Genomic DNA, 22199 nt, shown 5'->3' with positions numbered 1-22199 from the left:
AAAATCACTAATAGACAACGATTTTTAAGAAAACGTTGTCTATTAGTCAGAAAATAAAGAGATAGATAACGCTTTTCACTAAAAGCGTTGTTAAAAAAATAAAGACAACGCTTTTTAAAAAAAGCGTTGTCTTTTAAGTGTTGTAAAATCTCAATTTTCTTGTAGTGGTAGTCCGACTCTGGTGCCCAAAGAGTTCTTTGAGATTGTTCATTATATCATAAGCTGTTGGTAAATCTTGATGCTGATGTTGCAATACATTTGACATTGAAGCCAAAATGTAACACCGCGTCATCTCATCTGCTTTTACCCATTTCCTATGATACTCAATCTCCTCTGGGGTAGAGTCACCGTTAGGTGCATCAGGGCAAACCTCAGTCAGTACAAACTTATAGCTCTCGGCAATAAGAACAATGTCCAGGTTCCTTTTCCAATCTATATAGTTGGGACCAGTAAGTTTGTTCTCTTTCAGTATAATGGCCAATGGGTTGAAAGTCATCCTAAGAATCATAAAATAAACTTTGGTCAAGACTCTAAATTTAAAATAATATTGATTCCTCAAACAATACTATTTTAAATTAACCAATACCTCAAATCACCGTGAATATTGCATGCCACGTTAGTGTGGACGTATACAAATTCAATATTTGTAAGAGGAGGGAGTAACCCATTAATTTTATTATCTTGTCATCCTAACTTTATGATAAATAAAATTAATAGTTGGTTTTTCTTTGACCACACAAAACAATAGCAGTGACTCCGTTGGGGAGGATACTATTGAATGCGTCTAAGTGTATACCATTACTTGATACTTAGTCCATTAAATAGGATTGCGCCCCTTCAGTTAGAGAAGATCACACGCTCCTAAATAATTTCCTATAACCATCCATAAAGGAAGTTTGATCTAGTGATCTGCAACAAACCCATCCGTTGTGGAGGGAGACACTCAGAGCCAACACGCAAGCTTGTTATATCACTTACAAACCAGTAATGGAGACCATGAGATTTTTTTAAAATCCCTCTTCCACTTAGTTATTTAAAATGAGGATTTTAACCTATGCTAGCATACATCACATGCACATAAACATCACAATAAATAAAAGCAATAAATTTGGAAATTAATTTTCTAACTATTATGACCTTTTTCCATCACTGTCTTCAGTATGCTCCAACCCTAGCTGCTGCCATCTTTAGCCACCGCCATCGGGTCGAGTTGTCGCATCTATCTTGCTTCTTATTCCACTGCGTCTCTGGTCCTCCAAAAGCACCACGCCTCGCTAAGATACGATCTGCGACAAATATAGAATTTTACATATATCGATCCTATATTCCATAAAGGAATGTACATGTATACTAGATCGAACAAAAATAAAATTCTAAAAATAATACAGCTCCTACTGTATTTGATACATACAATCATGCACACAAAATAATGTCCTTGACATGTCCAAGGGTCCAATCACACACAATATCTATATGTCATAATAGTTGGAGCCCGCAACAACAAAGTTAGCACATCCTACTATTATCCTGCCTAAATTATGTATGACATGTGCATAATTAATTTAAAAACCAAAACACATAGAGGTAAACCCTAGCTCCGATACCAATTGTTGGTTAGTCTTAGGAAATCGTACCGGTTCCACTGTACAAAAAAATTTGTATAAGTGTCGAACCTTTCCTTAAATAACCTATTGTGTTCTTTAGAAGTTAAATTAGGAATCGCAGGCAGAACTTAACATCATTGATTCCAAATTTAACTTATATGTTCTTAATGATTTAGATTTGAATCGCAAGCGGAACTTAACACTATTGATTCAAATCCACCTATGTTATTAATTCCATTAAATATTAATTTTCAAAATTGGCTTCCAGGACTGCATGGCGAGGCACATGACCTTCTTGGATATAGGAGCAACCACCACCGCCTAGACAAAGCCTTTTAAGGAAAGCTAATATTTAATTTCCTTAAATAACTCTAGGTTAACCAAAAAGAATAATCGAATCACAAATTCGAAAAAGAAGAACACACAAACTCGAAAAACTAGATCTAATGCCTCTTGTGTTTGGAATTCTTACAAAAAGAAATAACTAGCATGATGCGGAAAACAATTGCTAATTATACCTTCTCTTTGTAAACTAACGACCTCGAGATCTTCTGCCATATTCCTCGCCTCGCCTTGGACGTCGTGTGGGCGACGATCCTCCAAGATGAACACCACCCAAAAGTTATCTTCTTCTTCCTCTAAAATCCGACCACCACCACCACCAAGGAGAAGAGAGCAAAGGGAAAGGAGAAGGAGAAGGGGTCGGCCACACCAAGATCTCCAAGAAAGAGAATAAGAGTTGTATCACATGAGGTCTCCTCACCCCTTCTTTTATATTACTTGCCCAAGGCAAATAAGGGAAGAATTTTTACAAAAAATTAAAATCTTCCTCTTGTTTTTCCTTTTCTCTTTTTATTTTCCTTTTCTTTCCTCTTGATTGAATCAATCACCAAATCAATGGTTGGATTGATTTAATCTTGGACGGCCCCTTGTTTGGGCACCAAGCAAAGGTGGTCATCCACTTATAGGAAGAAATAAAAAAAAAAATTTATAAAATTTTACAAGATGAAATCCTCTTATAAAATTTTACAAGCTCTCTTTCCTAAACTAGATGTTAAAAAGGAAAGTTTTAAAAAATTAAAACTATGTTTTAAAATTTAAAACTTCTCTTCAAAAGTTTCCTTTTTTTAACATGAATAGAAAATTTTTAATTTTTAAAACTTCTCTTCCTTTTTTCTAAAACCATGAGGATGGTTAAAAAGGAAAGTTTTAAAACTTTTAAAACTCTCTATTAAACCATGTGACCTAATTCAAATAAGGAAAGTTTTTAAAATTAAAATCTCTCTTTTAAAACTTATAGTTTTCTACAAAGAAAAGATTTTAAAAATTCAAAACAACCCTCCTTATTTGATTAATGTGGGCGACCCCTACTTGTTTGGTCACCAAACAATAGGGTCGGCCCCCATAGAAGAGGATGTGGCTTGCTTGGTCACCAAGCATTGGACCGACCCCCTTCTTGGACACCAAGATGGGCTTATATTTAGATGGACTTGAGACTTTAATGAGGCTACGACAGGGACTTAGAGGAGAAATTGGTTTTGGCCTTCCGATGAGCTTGAGTATCTTGTGTTCGCCCAGAACACACAACTCAAGTTCATTGATAATAACTCATTCTACTAGAGAGTTATTATCGTACTACCGCACCAATCCCAAATTACATTATGGGCTCCTTCTTATCATGAGTGTGTTAGTCTCCCTGTGTTTAAGATAACGAATGTCCACTAATTAAGTAAGTTACTGACAACTCACTTAATTAATACCTAGCTCCAAGAGTAGTACCACTCAACTTCATTGTCATGTCGGACTAAGTCCACCTGCAGGGTTTAACATGACAATCCTTATGAGCTTCTCTTGGGGACATTCTCAACCTAGATAACTAGGACACAGATTTCTTCAATAATCAACAACACACACTATAAGTAATATCATTTCCCAACTTATCGGGCATATTGATTTATCGAGCTAAACCTCACCCTTTGATAAGTCAAAGAAATAAATATTAAATATATGTGCTTGTTATTATATTAGGATTAAGAGCACACACTTCCATAATAACTAAGGTCTAGTTCTTTTATTAAGTCAGTACAAAAAGAACTTACCTAAAATGGTACTACTCAATACACTTAGAGTGTATCAGTGTAATTTATTAGTCAAGATAAATTAATACTTAATTACACTATAACTATTCTAATAGTTTGTTCCTTTCCATCTTAGTCGCGAGCAACTATTTATAATTTATAAAGAACCGATAACATGATCTTCTGAGTGTGACACCACACTACATGTTATCTACTATATAAATTAATTGAACAATTACATTTAACAAATAAATGCAGATATTGACCAATGTGATTCTTTTATTTCAAAAATAAATGTTTACAAAAGCTAGGCTTTTAGTATACACTCCAACAGAAACTACTGAAGAAAAGGAGTCCGGGCGCCTGGAGCTGGTCCGGGCACCTGAAGCAGTTGCGCCCAGGCAGGTGTCGTGGGCACCCTTGCGGTATGAGTGCCCAGAGTCTGTCTAGGCCCACGGACTCGAAAAATTATCCACAAGCTGATGTGGAGTGCGTCGATTGACCGAGCCACGTGGTCCAGGCGCCCGGAGGGGTTCCAATCACCTGAAATTGACCTATTTAAAAGTCTTCAACCAGGAGCTTAAAAACAACAACTGTTATGACTTTCTCTTCTGCATGGTGCTCAGAAAAAGTTCCTATGCCTTTGTAAAGCTCCTCTGACAACTGGCGATCAAGATCCTTTTCTTTTGTTGTCAGTAACACTGTTTTGTAGTTCTTGTACTTGAAATTTATAACCATTTCGAACTATTAGTGGATTGTCAAATGAAAGCACTCAACGAGTGTGGGCCTTAGAGTAGGAGTCGTCGAAGGCTCCGAACTAAGTAAAAATAACTTGTATTAACATTGTTGGTTGCTACTCAGAATACCATCCTAGTTCCCCTGTACAAAAATTTGTACAAGCATAGAACTATCCTAGCTACCCATGTGTTCTTCTAAAGTTAAATTTGGATTGCAAACGATGCTTGACATTATTAATCCAAATTTTCCCTTTAGAAGTTAAACTTGAATTGAGAACGAAACTTAACATTCTTACTTCAAGTTCAACCGATGTGATCTTCCTAAGTTAAACCATATTGCAGAAGTTGATCAAATATCTATTTCAAGGATTGACTTCCAGGTCAAATGTAGTAAGACACTAGGCCTTCTTGGGTATGGGATCATCCACCACTGCCTAGACAAAGTCTTTTAAAGAAATCGAATATTTAAACTTCTCACAGTAAACAAGGTTTAACAATAGAGACCTCAATAGAAACACATTATCGAAACATGAAATCGAAACAAAAATCAATAACAAAAACGATAACCTCTTGTGGTTGGTTTTTCAAGATCTATACAAAAGATGAACTAGTTATGATACAAAAACTAATAACTAGTTATACCTCTTGTAACTTATAGACCTCTTGATCTTCTATTGTATTCCTCTTCTTATCTTGGACGTCGTGTGAGCGACGATCTACTAAGATGAGAATCCACCCAAGCCTTCTTCTTCCTTTCAAGTTTCGGCCACCAACTTTCTCCAAGAGATGATGAAGTTCGGCCACCAACTTTCCTCCAAGGGATGCTAGACAAGAGAACCTCCTTCTCTTCTTCTTCTCCTTCAAGCAACTGACCATCGATGGATCTCCACACCAATATGTCGCCGGCCACCAAGAGGAAAACAAAGGAGAAGAGAGAAAGAGTAAGGGCTGGCCACCACCAAGGAAGAGATGAGAGGAATAGAAGATGTATTATTTTTAGGTGAGGCACCTCTACCCTCTCTTTTATATTCCTTGGTCTTGGCAAATAAGAAAAGTTTTACATATAATTAAAACTTCCTTATATTCCTTACCAATGACTAAAAAGGAAAGTTTTAAAACAAAAAATTAAAACTTCCTTTTTTTCTTGTCATGACCGACCACATGCTTGTTCTCCAAGCAAGGAAATATTTTAAACAAAAATTAAAATCTCTCTTTTAAAAATATCTTTTGTGGATAGTTCTAAAAGGAATGTTTTATAAATTAAAATCTCTCTCTTTTAAATCCTTTTATAGATATCTATAAAAGATAATATTTAAAATAAAACATGGTTTCAAGAAAGGAAAGTTTTATCAAAAAATTAAAATCTTTCTTTCACATTATAGATAACTACAAATAAGGAAAGATTTCAAATCTCTCTTTTATTCCTTTGTAGAAAGCTATAAAAGGAAATATTTCAAAATTTAAAACTCTCTTTTAAAACCAACATAAAAGGAAAGTTTCCAACAAAATAAAAACTTCCTTTTATTTCCTTTTATGACCGATCTAAAAAAGGAAAGTTTTATATTAAAATCATCCTTTTAAATCCTTTTAATGGATCTCTATAAAAGGAAAGATTTTACAAAATAAAACTTCCTTTTGAATTCAATGTGGCGGGCCACCCTTGCTTGGGCTCCAAGCTAGGGCCGACTATAACTTGAACCCATCTAACCTTGGTTTGGCCGACCACCTTAAGGTGGGTAAGAAGTTGGGTTTGGGTGGATATAAGACTTTATAAATAAGAGACTATAGTAGGGACCGAGAGGAGGAATTAGTTTTGGTCTTCCGATGAGCTTGAGTTTCCCGTGTTCGCCCCGAACACCCAACTCAAGTTCATCAATAATATCTCATTCCACTAAAGAGTTATTATTGCACTATCGCACCAATCCCATATTACTATATGAGCTCCTTCTTATCATGAGTGTGTTAGTCTCCCTGTGTTTAAGATATTGAATGTCCATTAATTAAATGAGTTACTGACAACTCACTTAATTAATTAAATGATGCTAGCAGTGCACTGGAATTGGGTGAGTTTAGAGTTGATTTTATTCATACTTTGGATTTGGTAAATGATTCATGATGCTTAATAAATTAAGGTGTTAAGAGATAATGGATGGATTGAGTGAAGATAATTAGAGTTTCCTAATTAAATTAGGAATTTGGTTTAGCTATTAGATACATGTTGGAGTAGCTAAATTATACGTTTGATTTGTAGGACTTTGATTCGAGATGAGTGTCTCGACGTTAGATTGTTCAGCGGGATCTATAGTTAAAGGCGGGTACTTCTGACTTATCTCTTCATATAGTCATTTTAGATATACATAATAGTTTATTTCTAGTGTTAATGATTATGTTTGCATCTGCTTTGATATGCCACTATCTGGTTCTTGTTGTCTGCCTATATTCCTATCTGTTATGATTCCTACTTATATTTTCTTTGACTGCCACCATGTGTATTTCTGTTCATAGAAATAGTGACTTACATTGCCTACTGTGTGGTAGTCTTGTTGTTTGTCATATCTGATTTGTGTACTTAGGTTTTTGATACCTAGATCATCGTATGATTTATTTCCTTTTAGTGCATTTTATATGAATGTGTATACTGTCAGTATCTAAATGTTTAGTGTCACACACCATCTTGCATGATTACATGTTGTGCGATTGTTGGCTCCATTATTATTGAGCATATCACCAGTTACATGATCTGCACACACAACCACTCATGTGTTAGTGGTATATCAGACAGGGTGTGTAGCATTTTGCTTTGTCAGGGCTCTGTTGGTCCACTTCTGGGTAGCGATGACTGCAGCGTGTAGCGGGCAGGGATCCCTCCCCTTGACTATGATACAGGGAGATGAGAGCATTGAGCTCCCTCACTCTATTTGGGGTAGGAGGATAGGTATACTCCGATAGTATCCTGTCCACTCGGTCACTTAGGAGCAGTGATGACAGAGTGCACATTTGTCATAGCCCTACTCACTCGATCTCACCATCACGTGTAGATGGCTGACTGGCATCAGGGGTGACACATGTCATTTTTACATCATATGCATAGATTGCATCTATTGTTTGTGATTGTTGCATTTTGGATGATGCATTTATTTGTGTTGCATATGTTTGACATGCATACAGGTGACATTTTGTATCTGGTTTGACGACCCTTTACATTCAAATAGGAGGTCCTGGTGAGTATAATTTTCTTCAGTCCTTTTCAGTTTGCATTTCCTTTTATTGTTCAGAAAATTATACCGCATGATTATTACTGTTAATTATATCTTATTATGCATGTCTATCTGATATCCGCTGAGTTGTTGAACTCACACTGTTGCTTTATATTTTTATTTCAGGTTGATACCGTTAGGAGGTTCCAGTTGCTAATCTCCTTGCCGCAAGAACTTTCGATTTGGTCTTTTGGTTTCTAGTTATTTGCTTAGAGCCATGTTTCAGACTTGTATTGGTTTTGCACTCTGAATTTTATGTGATTTGCCTTTAAGTATTATATTGGTTGGATTTTTGCTTGCTTAGTGGATTTGTATTTCTCATGTTTTGCTACGCGCCTGCCGATCGGCAGAAGAGGTAAGTTTAGATGTTATTTTTGCTTTCTTTTGTATTGTGGTGACAGCCGGAGGTTATTTTGATATAAACTGCGTGGTTTGTTTAGTATTTTTATTGTTATTATTCCGGTCGTGTTGGCCGAGGTTAGTGTAGCCTGGAGGGCTTGTAGTAATGCCTCAGATTATCATCGGTACAAGGGAGATGTTAAATTTTTTTTGGACAGGGGCTACCTGGGTGTGACAAAAATTAATTCAATCAATTAACTTAAATAAATCGAAATAAAATAAAATTAATATTTTCATTAGTCAATTAATTCAATCCATTAATACAAAATTTAAATTGTTTTAATCAAATATGTATTAAATTACTAATTGAGTTAAGTAAAAGTTAATATATTGACTAATTATTATTGAGTTAGTAACAAATCATTTAACTTGAAATATAATTTTAACTTAATTACATCCAAAGTTAATTTTTTATTAATGATTAATTTAAATAATCTTATTTAAATTAATCAAACTTAAATAAATAATTATATAGAAATACTTGTGTAAATAATATTGTAAAGACCTGGCCCCTCGACCCCTTGGGCGGCCCAACTAGCGGCCCATTTGGCGGCCCAACTGGCGGCCCCTGATGGTCCCTTGGGCGGCCCAACTGGCGGCCCCTTATGTCGTCGACCGACGACCCTTCAGCCGTGTCGTTACAAATATACTTGCTAAACATAAATTTTACTAATACTAAATCATCTAAACATTTAGGTAGAACTTCTTACAGCTAACAAAAATAATCAGAATGTGCTAGATTAAGAGAGAGGAAGGGTCTTGAAAATGTTTTGTAAAATTTAATATACTCAAACCTTAGTATGACTTAAGGGGAAGTGTTAACTTAAGGGGAAGAAAGGGTTCAACTATTTTGAAATTTTTTTGAATTTCTTTGAATCATTTATTTAAAAAACATTTTTCAAAATTTGCAACTTACCTTCAATAATCTTGGAAAAATTATTTGCTTTGAGAAATTTTTTTAAAAAATCAAATCATTTTTAACTTGGAAAATTATTTCTTACCTAAATTTTTTTAAAGCATTTTTTAAGAAAATTTTTCTTCCACTTTGAAAATCTTTCTTAAATTTTTCTACAAAATTACTTTAAAGTTCTTTTTTTTTTCAAATTTACATTGAAAATCTTTCTTAATTTTTTTTTAAATTACTTTGAAAATATTTATTAGAATTTTTTCACAAATATTTACTTAGAATTTTTTTAAAGGCATATTTAGAAGTTTATGAAAAATTTTATTTAGAAATTTTTTAAAAAGTTTATTTTGATATTTTTGAAAAATTTTACTTAAGAACTTTGATCCTTATTTTGAAAAAGTTAACTTAATTTTTTTTTTGTAAAAAGTTTACTCAAGAATTATGAAGAAAGTCATACTTGGAAAATAACTTTGTCAAAAATTTTATTTAAAAAATGATCTTAAACATATTTGCAAATGAACTTATGTTCAAACTTCTTCCTAAGTCTGACATATACAAGTTATTATATTTATGCATTAAAATACGATATTACTTATTATACCTATCTTTCTTTTACTTTAGTTTTTTTTTAATGAATGCTAAAGGGAAGGATAAGGTTTAATATAGAAAAAGAACAAACAATTAGATCATTTGTTTGCATTTTGTATGTTGTCTTTTAATATTATTTTTTTCTAACTTTTACCCAGTTTGTCATTACATCAAAAAGGAGGAGATTGTCGGTGCATTGCACTAATGATATAACTCAGGTTTTGATGAATGACGAGTGGATTAAAGTTAGAGTGTTTTATGGTTCAATTGCTTTACCAAGTGTGTAAGAGTTGACGGATCTGGAGAACCTGATACCAGGCTGAAATCTAGCTAAGTCCGCGGGACTCAATAGCTAGTGTAAAGTCCAGATAGGTCCGCGGGACTTGATATCTGGTAAGAAGTCTGGTTGGGTCTATGTGACCTAACAACCGACCGAAATCCAGTTGGGTCCACTGGACCTGACAACTACCGGGGAAGACCTGATGGGTCAAAGGCAAGTTAAACGACTGCAGTTGGTAAGTAAGAGATAAACAACTAGAGGAGAGATCTAGTGAGGGCGCGTTCCCGATTGAGGGAATTGTAGATGTTGGTCTAGTTTAGATCCATTTGGGAAACCTAAGTTGAGATCTTAAGTAGATCCTAGTCTCGAGGAGACAAGATGTAATGACTACTCTTATCTTATCATGTTGTGCTAATAGACCTGACCACGGTTCGGAACCGACGGTTCGACGGTTCGGAACCGCCGGTTCGACGATTCCAGGCAGGTCGACCCTTAACCTTAACCGCCCAAGACGGTTACGGTTCACGGTTCAGAACCGCCAGTTCACGGTTCGATTCACGGTTCATCACGGTTCGTCACTGTTTAAGATTAATATGTTAAAAAAAAATAAAAATTAAAAATTAAACATTAAACATTAAAAATTAGAAATTAAAATTTATTAAAAAAAGGGCTTGCACTTATTTAAGTTGCCTACGTATCCCTTTAGGGGAATCAAAGCCCACGTAGTTCTTTTACATTTTTATCCTTTTACATTTTCATTCACTTCCATTTCCTGTTCCTATCGTATTTGTTCCTTCAGTATCAAAATCTTCAACTTCGTCATCTGAAAGTTGCATTCCTTGGATTCTTTTCTCCGCTCTGGTCCAATCGTCCAGTAATGCTTGGGCTTCCAATGAGTCGGGAGACAAAGTTGATCGTCGTTCATCTAATATGTTGCCGCCGGCACTGAACGTCTACTCCACAGCAACAGTTGACACTGGACAAGCTAAAATTTCTTTTGCGATCATGGAGAGAACGGGAAAGCTTTGAGCCTTCTGTGACCACCACTTTAAGATATCGAAGTTTTCGCTATCTGCTTCATTAAAATCAAAAGAAGTCGTAAAATAATTCTCAAGTTCCTGTGTGGAACTTGAGGATCCCCGTGGACATTTTGTTCGTTCTTTTAATAAGAGTTGTGCTTTTGTAAGTTTTAAATTACTACTAGTAGTTTGTTGAATTTCAGAAATATTAATTTGTGTTCCATATTTTGCATAATATTGATTATAAATATCATATAAATAAATTCTAACATTATATATAATATTAGCTGGATCAGGTGAAGAAGAATCTTTAATTGGAATTAAAGCATCATAATATAAACTTAACATTTCTTGTAAAACTTCTAATTTAAATCTAGGATCTAAATCAAATGTAATTAAATAAATTTCAGGAATTAAATAAAAATATTTTTCCCATTTAGTTTTTATAGCTAAGATGCAAGGAGATAAAGATTCATTATTAATATGTTCATTTAAAACTAATACTATATTAGAAAAATTTTCTAAAACTAATTGAGCAGTGGGATAATAAACACCGGAAAGTTGTTCGGTTGCATCATTAAATACTTTTAAAATTTCACAAATACTACTACAAATATTCCATTGTTGTGAAAATAAATATATATTAGTATTAGTGTTTTGTGCAAAAAATGAACATAATAATTCTTTATATTGAAATGAATCTTGTAATAATTGGTATGTTGAATTCCAACGTGTTGGTACATCACGTGGAAATTTTTTAGGTCTTATTCCATTAATTTTACAAAACCTACCCCATTGTTTCATTATAGATGGATGAGACCATAAATAAGAAATTGCAATTCTAATTGGTTTAATATAACTTTCTAAAATTTTTAAACCATCTTGAACACATAAATTTAAAACATGGCATACACAACGAATATGAAAAAATAAACCTCCAATAATAGGTTGACAAACAAATTTTAGATCATCTATACAAGCGGTATTAGAACTAGCATTATCTAATGATATTAAAAATATTTTATGAGTTAAACCATATTTTTCTAAAATTAAACATAATAATTGTGCGATATTATGAGCATTATGTGATTCATCAAAAACTCTATAAGCTAATAATCTTTTTTGGAGGTTCCAAGAGTTATCGATCTAATGGCAAGTCACACCCATATACGAATGTGTTTGCCAATGATTACTCCAAATATCGGAACATAAAGAAACTTTATTATCTAATTTACTAAATTCATCAATTAAATTCTTTTTTCCTTGTTTTACTAATTTTTTAATTGTACGAGTAAGTGTAGTCCTAGGAACACGTTTAGCACATGGATTAAGAGATTCTTTACAAAAATCTTCAAATGTGCATTTAGATCCAAAACTAAAAGAAAGATGTTCTACGGAAATAAATTTAGCTAATGATTCTTTTAATTTATTATCCGAATATAAAAATAAACCGGAATCGGTACTACCGCTAGTTGAAGAAAATCTTGATAATTGTGTTTGAGAACGGTCGAGTCCATATTCCGTCGGGTGCTTCGTTTCTACATGTCGTTTCAACGACCCATAGCCGCCGCCGGCTTGGAATTTGTAGGAAGCATTGCAGTGCTTACATTTTGCACGCATTTCTCCCGACGGAAGAGTGACATTCTCAAAATGTTTAGTAAAAATAGAATACTTTAGAGGAGGAAGTTCCCGAACCTTAGAAGTAATTGCATCGGTACTTCCTTGTGTGTCGGGTGTCGGATTCGGAAGATGCTCGATCTCATCATCGGTGGATTGAATGTTGGGGTCCTCCTCCCGCGGATTCATTATTTGCTTTCCCTTCCGAGCTCGAGATGATGCACCTCCGCGGCCTCCTTGCATCGTAATTGAAAATTGAAAACGAAAGCGTGTAGAGATTAGAGATGTCACGCCCCAGAGGAGTCTCTGTCCGAAGAAATTTCGGCAGCATCTCCCCTGTACGGCGAACAATATGAAACTTTCTACATATCACATATACATCAGCCACAAGCGGATGGAATGATAACAAAAATAAAAACAAACACCACGCAGTTTATAAAGATATTCAGCCTCTGGCTGTCACAACCACGCAGTTAATAATAGTAATCAATAACAATAGGACTCTGACTCGAAATCCACCATACTCCACTACACTCGTAAAGCTCAAATCCAACGAACTCACCTCTTCTGCCGTCCAGGCAGGCACGTAGTAGAATGAAATCCAACATCATATCTAAAATCCATCAAAAGGTATCACTCCATACAATATCCATAGGAAAAATCCAAAGATAATACTAAAACAAAGTCTGATATAGCAAAAGGCCAAAATAAAACAAATAACGAACTAGTAGAGAACTGGCTCTACGTGCAGATGGGGGGCCAGCGACTGGAACTGCTCCGGACAGCCTCAACCTCAAAATATCAACAATGGAGGCGGGGTGAGTCCAACACTCAGCAGGTACAATTGATATACAAAGTAGGGAAACAACACCTAGCACTAATCATGCGTACAGTCTCCTGATAAGAAAGATAAAAATGCATCTGAAGTAAACAGGAGAATACTGTACTAACCAGGTCCTGAGTATAAGGTCAAACAGTCCGAGGGATAAGGAAATCCTGTATGCATGTCAAACATAGGTATCCAAACAATATGCAGCATATAAATGCAGCAAACACAAGCACAAGCAATAAATGCATCATGCATATGATGCCAATGATGCGTCCTGGTCACCCCTGACACCAGTCGATCATCTCACACAATAGTGAAGCCGAGTGGGTAGGGCTGTGACAACCGTGCACTCTGTCGTCACTACTCCTGATGAGTGACCGAGTGGACGGGATGCTGTCGGAGTACACCTATCCTCCTACCCCAAATCATAAATGGGGGAGCGCAATGCTCTCAACTCCCGGTACACAGTGACGGGGAGGAATCCCTGCCGGATAACACGTTGTGTCTCACTACCCATGAGTGGACCAACGGTGCCTAACAGAGTCCCTGCTGCAACACACTCTGCCTGAATCGACCACTAACCCATGAGTGGTGGTGTGTGCAGATCCATGTAACTGGCGATGTGCTCAACAATAATGGAGCGACCTATCGCACAGCATGCAATCATGCAAATGGTGCATGGCAATAACCATAAAAACATCCTGACCTAATCCATATATATAGAAAAGTGCACCCTAGGTCAACGGATCATATCGAATCAAAGGTACACAGAAGGTATAAAAACCTAGGTCCTGAACATGGTGAAGCATGGTATATCACTACCCCCTATAAGCATGTATAAACAAATAAAGTATACATGGGATGCAAATCAAGCAATCAATCAATCATGTATCAGATAATGGGTAGTGACTAATCGAAAGAAATAAAGGACATAATTAATGCAACTTGTTAAATTCACTACTATGTATTAAAGTACCCGCCTCCGAAAATAGAAAGGTCCAATCTGACTCCGAGATACTCGTCTCGCGTCAAGGTCCTGTATAACCAATATAAACATAATTTATTTAGCTAACTCAAATGTATAGCTAAATAAAATCCTTAAGGCTAAATTAGGGTAAAACCCAAATCCACTCAAGCCACATATCACGATTAAATAGAATTAAGGCACCCTAGCAAGTCCACAACTAGAATGAAATCTAGTATATATACAAACTTACCTCTACAACTTGTCCAAATCTGGTTGGAAACGTTGCTACTGTAAATCAACAGTCGGAGCAAGATTAAATTGCCAATCTCCCAAACCGATAAACCTAAATCACAATTCCAACACCTTCATTAATCAAATTAAACCCAAACTCAGTAAAAATTATACCACCTACACCTTACCTAAATTCACAGCAAGTATCACTGATCCACTGAAGGTTTGTTACTGCCAACAAGGGTTGATTGCTGCTGGAAACCTCAAATTTACACTACCGAATCACTGCTGAAATCACTTGTTGTTACCTCAACCGAACAACCTTACTCTGAAGAGGAGATGAAGCTCAGGCACGGGAGAACACCGACAGTGGTACTCGGTTGCCAGCGAGATGGAGGACTAGGGCACGGTGTAATCTCTGCGCGTCGACGTCCAGTGGCTACTGATCACCGCGATGGGGCCGAGAGCAAAGGTGTCCGGCGGTGGCTCGTCGGACCAGAGGAGAAGAGAGGAAGTCTCAGTGGCCGACGCTGCTTCGGTCCAAAGAGGGCAGCGGCAAGGGATCGGCAGAGGAAAGGCAGCCGGCTGCCGGCGCTAGGCTGAGGAGGAGCGACGTCGGCGAGGCGCTAGGGCAGAAAAAAGAGAAGATGTAAGAGGAGAGGAGGAAACCGAGAAGAGGAAATAGAGAAAACCGCCGTGAGCGCCGGTTAGGGCTCGGCGTCGGGAATGGCTCGGGCGTGCAGGGGCTTCCGGCGAGGAGGAGAGGAAGTAAAGAAAATAAAGAAAAGGCAAAATAAATAAAGAAAAGGAAATTAGAAATTCAACTTTTCCTCATTTAAATGGGGTAACCTAAATTGGCTTTTTTTTCCGGAACCTCGTTTTATCCCCGAAAACTCGTCCATACAAGCTCCGAAAAATTCCAGAAAAATTACCAAAAATTCCGGAAAAATCCCTTATTAATATTCGCCTATTTTTTGGTATTTTACATTCTCCCCCACTAATAAAAATTTGGTCCCCAAATTTCATTATCTACCATCAGCAAGTATCAACAACAGATATAAAGTATAAATGCTGAACGGTAAATAAATCACATACCTCAAGTGAAAAGATGGGGATATCGAGCTCGGATAGTATCATCGAGCTCCCAAGTAGCCTTCTCGTCTGAATAATGCTGCCATCCGACTTTAACCAGCCGGATAGTCTTGTTCCGCAATTGACTCTCCTTCCGGTCTAATATCCGTACCAGAATCTCCTCATAAGTGACATCAGGCTGAAAGGAGAACTGAGATTTTCTATCAACACATGTATCAGATCGGGTACGTATCTCCTCAGCGTAGATACGTGGAATACGGCGTGAACGCCTGCCAAGGACGGTAATAGTGCCAACCGATAAGCTACTGCTCCAATCCTTTCCGAGATCTGGAAAGGTCCAATTTATCACGGAGCTAGCTTACCTCTGAGGCCAATCTCTTCACCCCTTTCGTGGGTGAAACTCGTAGAAATACCTGGTCGCAAATGGAGAACTCTAAGGGTCTCCGACTCCGGTCAACATAACACTTCTGGGCCTCGACATCCCTGTCCGATAATATGGACCACTTTGCCTCACGTTGAGCTCTATGAGGTCTCAACAACTGGGTCTCTCGATTTCTGATCGACGATTGAGCAACTATGGTAACAAGAATACCATGCTCTGTCCCTGCTCCTCAATGTCTAACTCGGAGAAATCCTGAATCAAGTGACCACAACTCGGTGGCAAGCTAAAGTCCTTCTGGACCTCTAGCTAAGTGCATCGGCAACCACATTAGCTTTTCCCGGTGATAGCTAATGGTACAATTATAATCCTTCAGAACTCCATCTATGTCCCTAAGATTAAGTTCCTTCCGAGTGAACAGATATTTGAGACTCCCATGGTCGGTGAGAATCTCAATGTAATATCATACAGGTATTGCCGCCAAATCTTCAGGGCAAAAATAATAACGGCCAACCCGGATCATGAACTGAGTATTTTCTTCTCAGGCTCCCTCAACTATCGAGAAGCATATAAGAACGCTCTACCGTGCTACCTCAGAACAGCACCCATACCCTGTAGAGACGCGTCGGTGTAGAGGACAAATTCGTCCTCTTCTGAAGGTAAAAACCAAAAACCAAAGCCGACACTAGTCTCCGCTTCAGCTCCTAGAAGCTGGTCTTGCAATCCTCAGTCCAAGTAAACTTCACGCCTTTCATGGTCACGCGTGAAAGTAGCATAGCTATGCGGAAGAAACCCTCGACGAAAGGTCTGTAATATCCTGCGAGTCACAAAAGACTGCGGATCTCCTACACTGATTTCGGCTGCTCCCAACGGTAACAACCTCTATCCCTGTGGAACCACGGTACACTCCTACTAGTGACCGTGTGTCCCAAACATCATAACAAAAGACAATCCAGACCAGCACTACTGATAATCACATATAGATGTTCTCGTCGAATCATCTCTAGATCTATGCAAAGGTAGTGTACGTGACTCACCTCGGATCCGTAATAGATCACAACATCGTCCACAAAGATAATGGAAACCTATCCAAACATCCTCGACATACCAGGATCATCGAGTCTCTGAAAACATCTAAGGCACTGTAAGCCTATATAGCAAAAACCAAGACACATAATGTCTGTATCACAGACATTCCTATCCATAAGATCTCTGACAATAAGTCTGAAATATGATCACCAACGATAAAAATCACCTAAGCATAGATCCTCCAGTGAAATACCACATATGGGGAGCAACGCTCTACCACAAGAAATCCTCAATATGTAGGAGTAACACTCCACTACAAATAATCCATAACATATATCTGCAATAGATATGGGAGCAATGCTCCGCTACAAGCAATCCAAAATATGTATATGTGGGAGCTCCACTCCACCACAAACGATCCATAAGTGTCCAAGGCACCTAACTATCCAACTAAAGGCTGCACGAGATCACTCGACCACATATCACTGTGGGCAGCCAAAGGTATAAACAACCTAGTAAACAAATCAAATCCATAGTCAACTCTATCATCATCCTAGTGGGTTGGTCACCCACTAATAGGAGAATTAGTTGACAGGTTATACAACCAATAACATAATGTAGGCACTCAAGATTCTACATTCAACATAGGTAAAATCATCATGATGCTACCCACCATACACGCATACATGCACACACAACATATGTATGATCGACATAATTCTCCAATTAGTACACACCAAACATACCCACAACATAGGCATAAATCATCGTGATACCTCCAACAATGCATATCAAACCCGTGTGCATATATCAACATAGGTATAATCGACAATACACCTCAAACAACCTCACATGGCATATATACACCTATGCCAAGAGTATAACCAACATATACTTCCAATAAAGCATACTAAACCCAGGTGCACTCACATATCAAACATCATCAAAAAGATACCTCGGATACCACACCAAACACATATGTACATATCCCAACTCAGATTAAATCGACAAAATGCCTCCATCAAAACACCACCGATGTACTTATACTACATCTCGGATTTAATCAACAAGATATCTTCAATAATACCTCCAGATACATACACCCAACTACATATCTATGATCCACAAGGAACCTTCAAACCATATCAGAACATGGATACATATACTACTTGCAAATGGACAGTCTACCACAGGACTCCTACAACCCAAAACAATCATGATATACATGCAAAATCAGCATACCAGCTCAATCAAAGAGACCAACCTTATGCTACCAACACTCATGGGTTATCGTATATCTAAACAAAATTCATGCATATGTATCAAGCATGAATACATCAATCAAAGGCAACCCAAAATAAAGCAACCTAATCATCCAGTAACAACCCTGCTATAGGTTCAAAGGAACTAGTATCGGACAAGAAAGATATACACACCATGGTATAACATTGCAAGTCAATGTCATACACTACCAAGACTATATCCAATGGGAAAAATTTTTATCATCATAAATCCAAATGTACTCTCCCAGTTTACACTAGTAACGATTGTATCCCATAAGTGTTAAGCAATTAGCTCTACACTTCCTTACACCAGTGGGGTCACATATCCCAATGCACCCTCTAAGTTATCCCACCAGGTATATACAGTCCACAGTCAAAGTCTTCACGGACTAGGATACATCGATCCTCTAAACCAATCCAAGCTGAAAATGATTTCTGACTAAATCAGTCCTTCCCACGTCAGTACAAAACATGTACTCAAAGGTGCTCTAGATACATAACTAAGCACAAATAAGCTAAAGGTTCAAACCTCTAAAAATAGAGTATGGCAATCCTCTACTGATCAACCAACAAAACTAAATCATTCATCTACTAACTAATCAAGAATACCTTAATCCTCCACAAGCAACTAAGGTATATCCAACCACATAATATCATGTGTATAAATGTGTACGACCCAAAAGAAAAAGTCAAAATTTAAGAACATCAAGACACTCTCATCTTCATCCTCAAAAACATCAGCCCACACTATATCAGATGAATAAATCTCTACTCCCCATGAGGGCAAGTTAGCATTCAAAACATCAATCATTATTTATCCACATAGTCCTATATCAGAGGAAACATATATCAAATTTTTTTTTCATCTTGTTAACTATCCATAACCAACCAGATTTATTAAAATCTCATAAGCACATTCAACCGTAAACTATCCAGCACCCAATTTATAATTTGATCACCAACCATACTCATCAAACCTGTGAATATCATAAATGACACTCACTATGTTACCATCAATGACAACCCAAATATAAATCATCAAAATAGTTATCCACTAATAGATCATCAAAACAAATATCTAGTAATTGATCATCAGACAACCACATAACATTTACTCTCATAAATCATTAGAAATCAACATATCATAATATCTTATATCACAATATCCCTCAACCTCAAATCATTCTCAACAATGATCAAACATGGTAACCCCCAATGACCAATTTCCATCGTACCTGGTACCCTAATATCCAAAAGATATGAGTATAAAACTCTCCTGGCTAAGTCAACAGGAATATGTAAGTATCATCCACTACCCAGCTAACAATAGCAGAGGCTGGTATGTGCCTCCATCTCCTACGAGTAGTAACAGAAGCTAACACTACTGATGGTATGATAAGAAAAATCATCAGAGATTATAATCCTTTATCTTTATTAAGGTCAACCATCCTCAATGACTAACTCATCACAAGTAATATGTGCTACAGCAACCAGACAGGTACTAAATAAAGAATGCTAATACCTGTCATAAACTATAAAATTAAACATCATACCTATATGCCGTCTGGAGATGTTTCGTCGCTGTCCAGTCCCCAACTTGACCTCAAAATTTCCGATCATAAAAATCACCGGAAATCCATATAAATCCGAAACGGAAATCCAAACACAATCGTAATGGAAAAATCCATGTCACTCAAACAACTACCCAGTTTAACTTGGGTTAATCCAAAAATCCAGAATACCTAAAGCAGGTGTCATAACCCACTCTGATACCAATAAATTGGTATCAGCCAAATCTCAAAAAATCCGTAACACGAAAATAAATCAAACAAGTATCGCCAACCTCGACACTCTGATACCAAGTAAATAAATTGGTATCAGGTTATCCCAAACATCAAAAATACGAAAACAAAAGATCATATACCTGTGCTCTGATACCACTAAATTGTCACGCCCCAGAGGAGTCTCTGTCCGAAGAAATTTCGGCAGCATCTCCCCTGTACGGCGGACAATATGAAACTTTCTACATATCACATATACATCAGCCACAAGCGACTGAAATGATAACAAAAATAAAAACAAACACCACGCAGTTTATAAAGATATTCAGCCTCTGGCTATCACAACCACGCAGTTAATAATAGTAATCAATAACAATAGGACTCTGACTCGAAATCCACCATACTCCACTACACTCGTAAAGCTCAAATCCAACGAACTCACCTCTTCTGCCGTCCAGGCAGGCACGTAGTAGAATGAAATCCAACATCATATCTAAAATCCATCAAAAGGTATCACTCCATACAATATCCATAGGAAAAATCCAAAGATAATACTAAAACAAAGTCTGATATAGCAAAAGGCCAAAATAAAACAAATAACGAACTAGTAGAGAACTGACTCTACGTGCAGATGGGGGGCCAGCGACTGGAACTGCTCCGGACAGCCTCAACCTCAAAATATTAACAATGGAGGCGGGGTGAGTCCAACACTCAGCAGGTACAATTGATATACAAAGTAGGGAAACAATACCTAGCACTAATCATGCGTACAGTCTCCTGATAAGAAAGATAAAAATGCATCTGAAGTAAACAGGAGAATACTGTACTAACCAGGTCCTGAGTATAAGGTCAAACAGTCCGAGGGATAAGGAAATCCTGTATGCATGTCAAACATAGGTATCCAAACAATATGCAGCATATAAATGCAGCAAACACAAGCACAAGCAATAAATGCATCATGCATATGATGCCAATGATGCGTCCTGGTCACCCCTGACACCAGTCGATCATCTCACACAATAGTGAAGCCGAGTGGGTAGGGCTGTGACAACCGTGCACTCTGTCGTCACTACTCCTGATGAGTGACCGAGTGGACGGGATGCTGTCAGAGTACACTTATCCTCCTACCCCAAATCATAAATGGGGGAGCGCAATGCTCTCAACTCCCGGTACACAGTGACGGGGAGGAATCCCTGCCGGATAACACGTTGTGTCTCACTACCCATGAGTGGACCAACGGTGCTTAACAGAGTCCATGCTGCAACAAACTCTGCCTGAATTGACCACTAACCCATGAGTGGTGGTGTGTGCAGATCCATGTAACTGGCGATGTGCTTAACAATAATGGAGCGGACTATCGCACAGCATGCAATCATGCAAATGGTGCATGGCAATAACCATAAAAACATCCTGACCTAATCCATATATATAGAAAAGTGCACCCTAGGTCAACGGATCATATCGAATCAAAGGTACACAGAAGGTATAAAAAAAAAACCTAGGTCCTGAACATAGTGAAGCATGGTATATCACTACCCCCTATAAGCATGTATAAACAAATAAAGTATACATGGGATGCAAATCAAGCAATCAATCAATCATGTATCAAATAATGGGTAGTGACTAACCGAAAGAAATAAAGGACATAATTAATGCAGCTTGTTAAATTCACTACTATGTATATCAAATGACATAAGTCAAAAGTACCCGCCTCCGAAAATAGAAAGGTCCAATCTGACTCCGAGATACTCGTCTCGCGTCAAGGTCCTGTATAACCAATATAAACATAATTTATTTAGCTAACTCAAATGTATAGCTAAATAAAATCCTTAAGGCTAAATTAGGGTAAAACCCAAATCCACTCAAGCCACATATCACGATTAAATAGAATTAGGGCACCCTAGCAAGTCCACAACTAGAATGAAATCTAGTATATATACAAACTTACCTCTACAACTTGTCCAAATCTGGTTGGAAACGTTGCTACTGTAAATCAACAGTCGGAGCAAGATTAAATTGCCAATCTCCCAAACCGATAAACCTAAATCACAATTCCAACACCTTCATTAATCAAATTAAACCCAAACTCAGTAAAAATTATACCACCTACACCTTACCTAAA

This window comes from Zingiber officinale, chromosome 6B, assembly GCF_018446385.1.
Source record: "Zingiber officinale cultivar Zhangliang chromosome 6B, Zo_v1.1, whole genome shotgun sequence".
NCBI lineage: Eukaryota > Viridiplantae > Streptophyta > Magnoliopsida > Zingiberales > Zingiberaceae > Zingiber > Zingiber officinale.
This window is presented reverse-complemented; position numbering follows the sequence as displayed.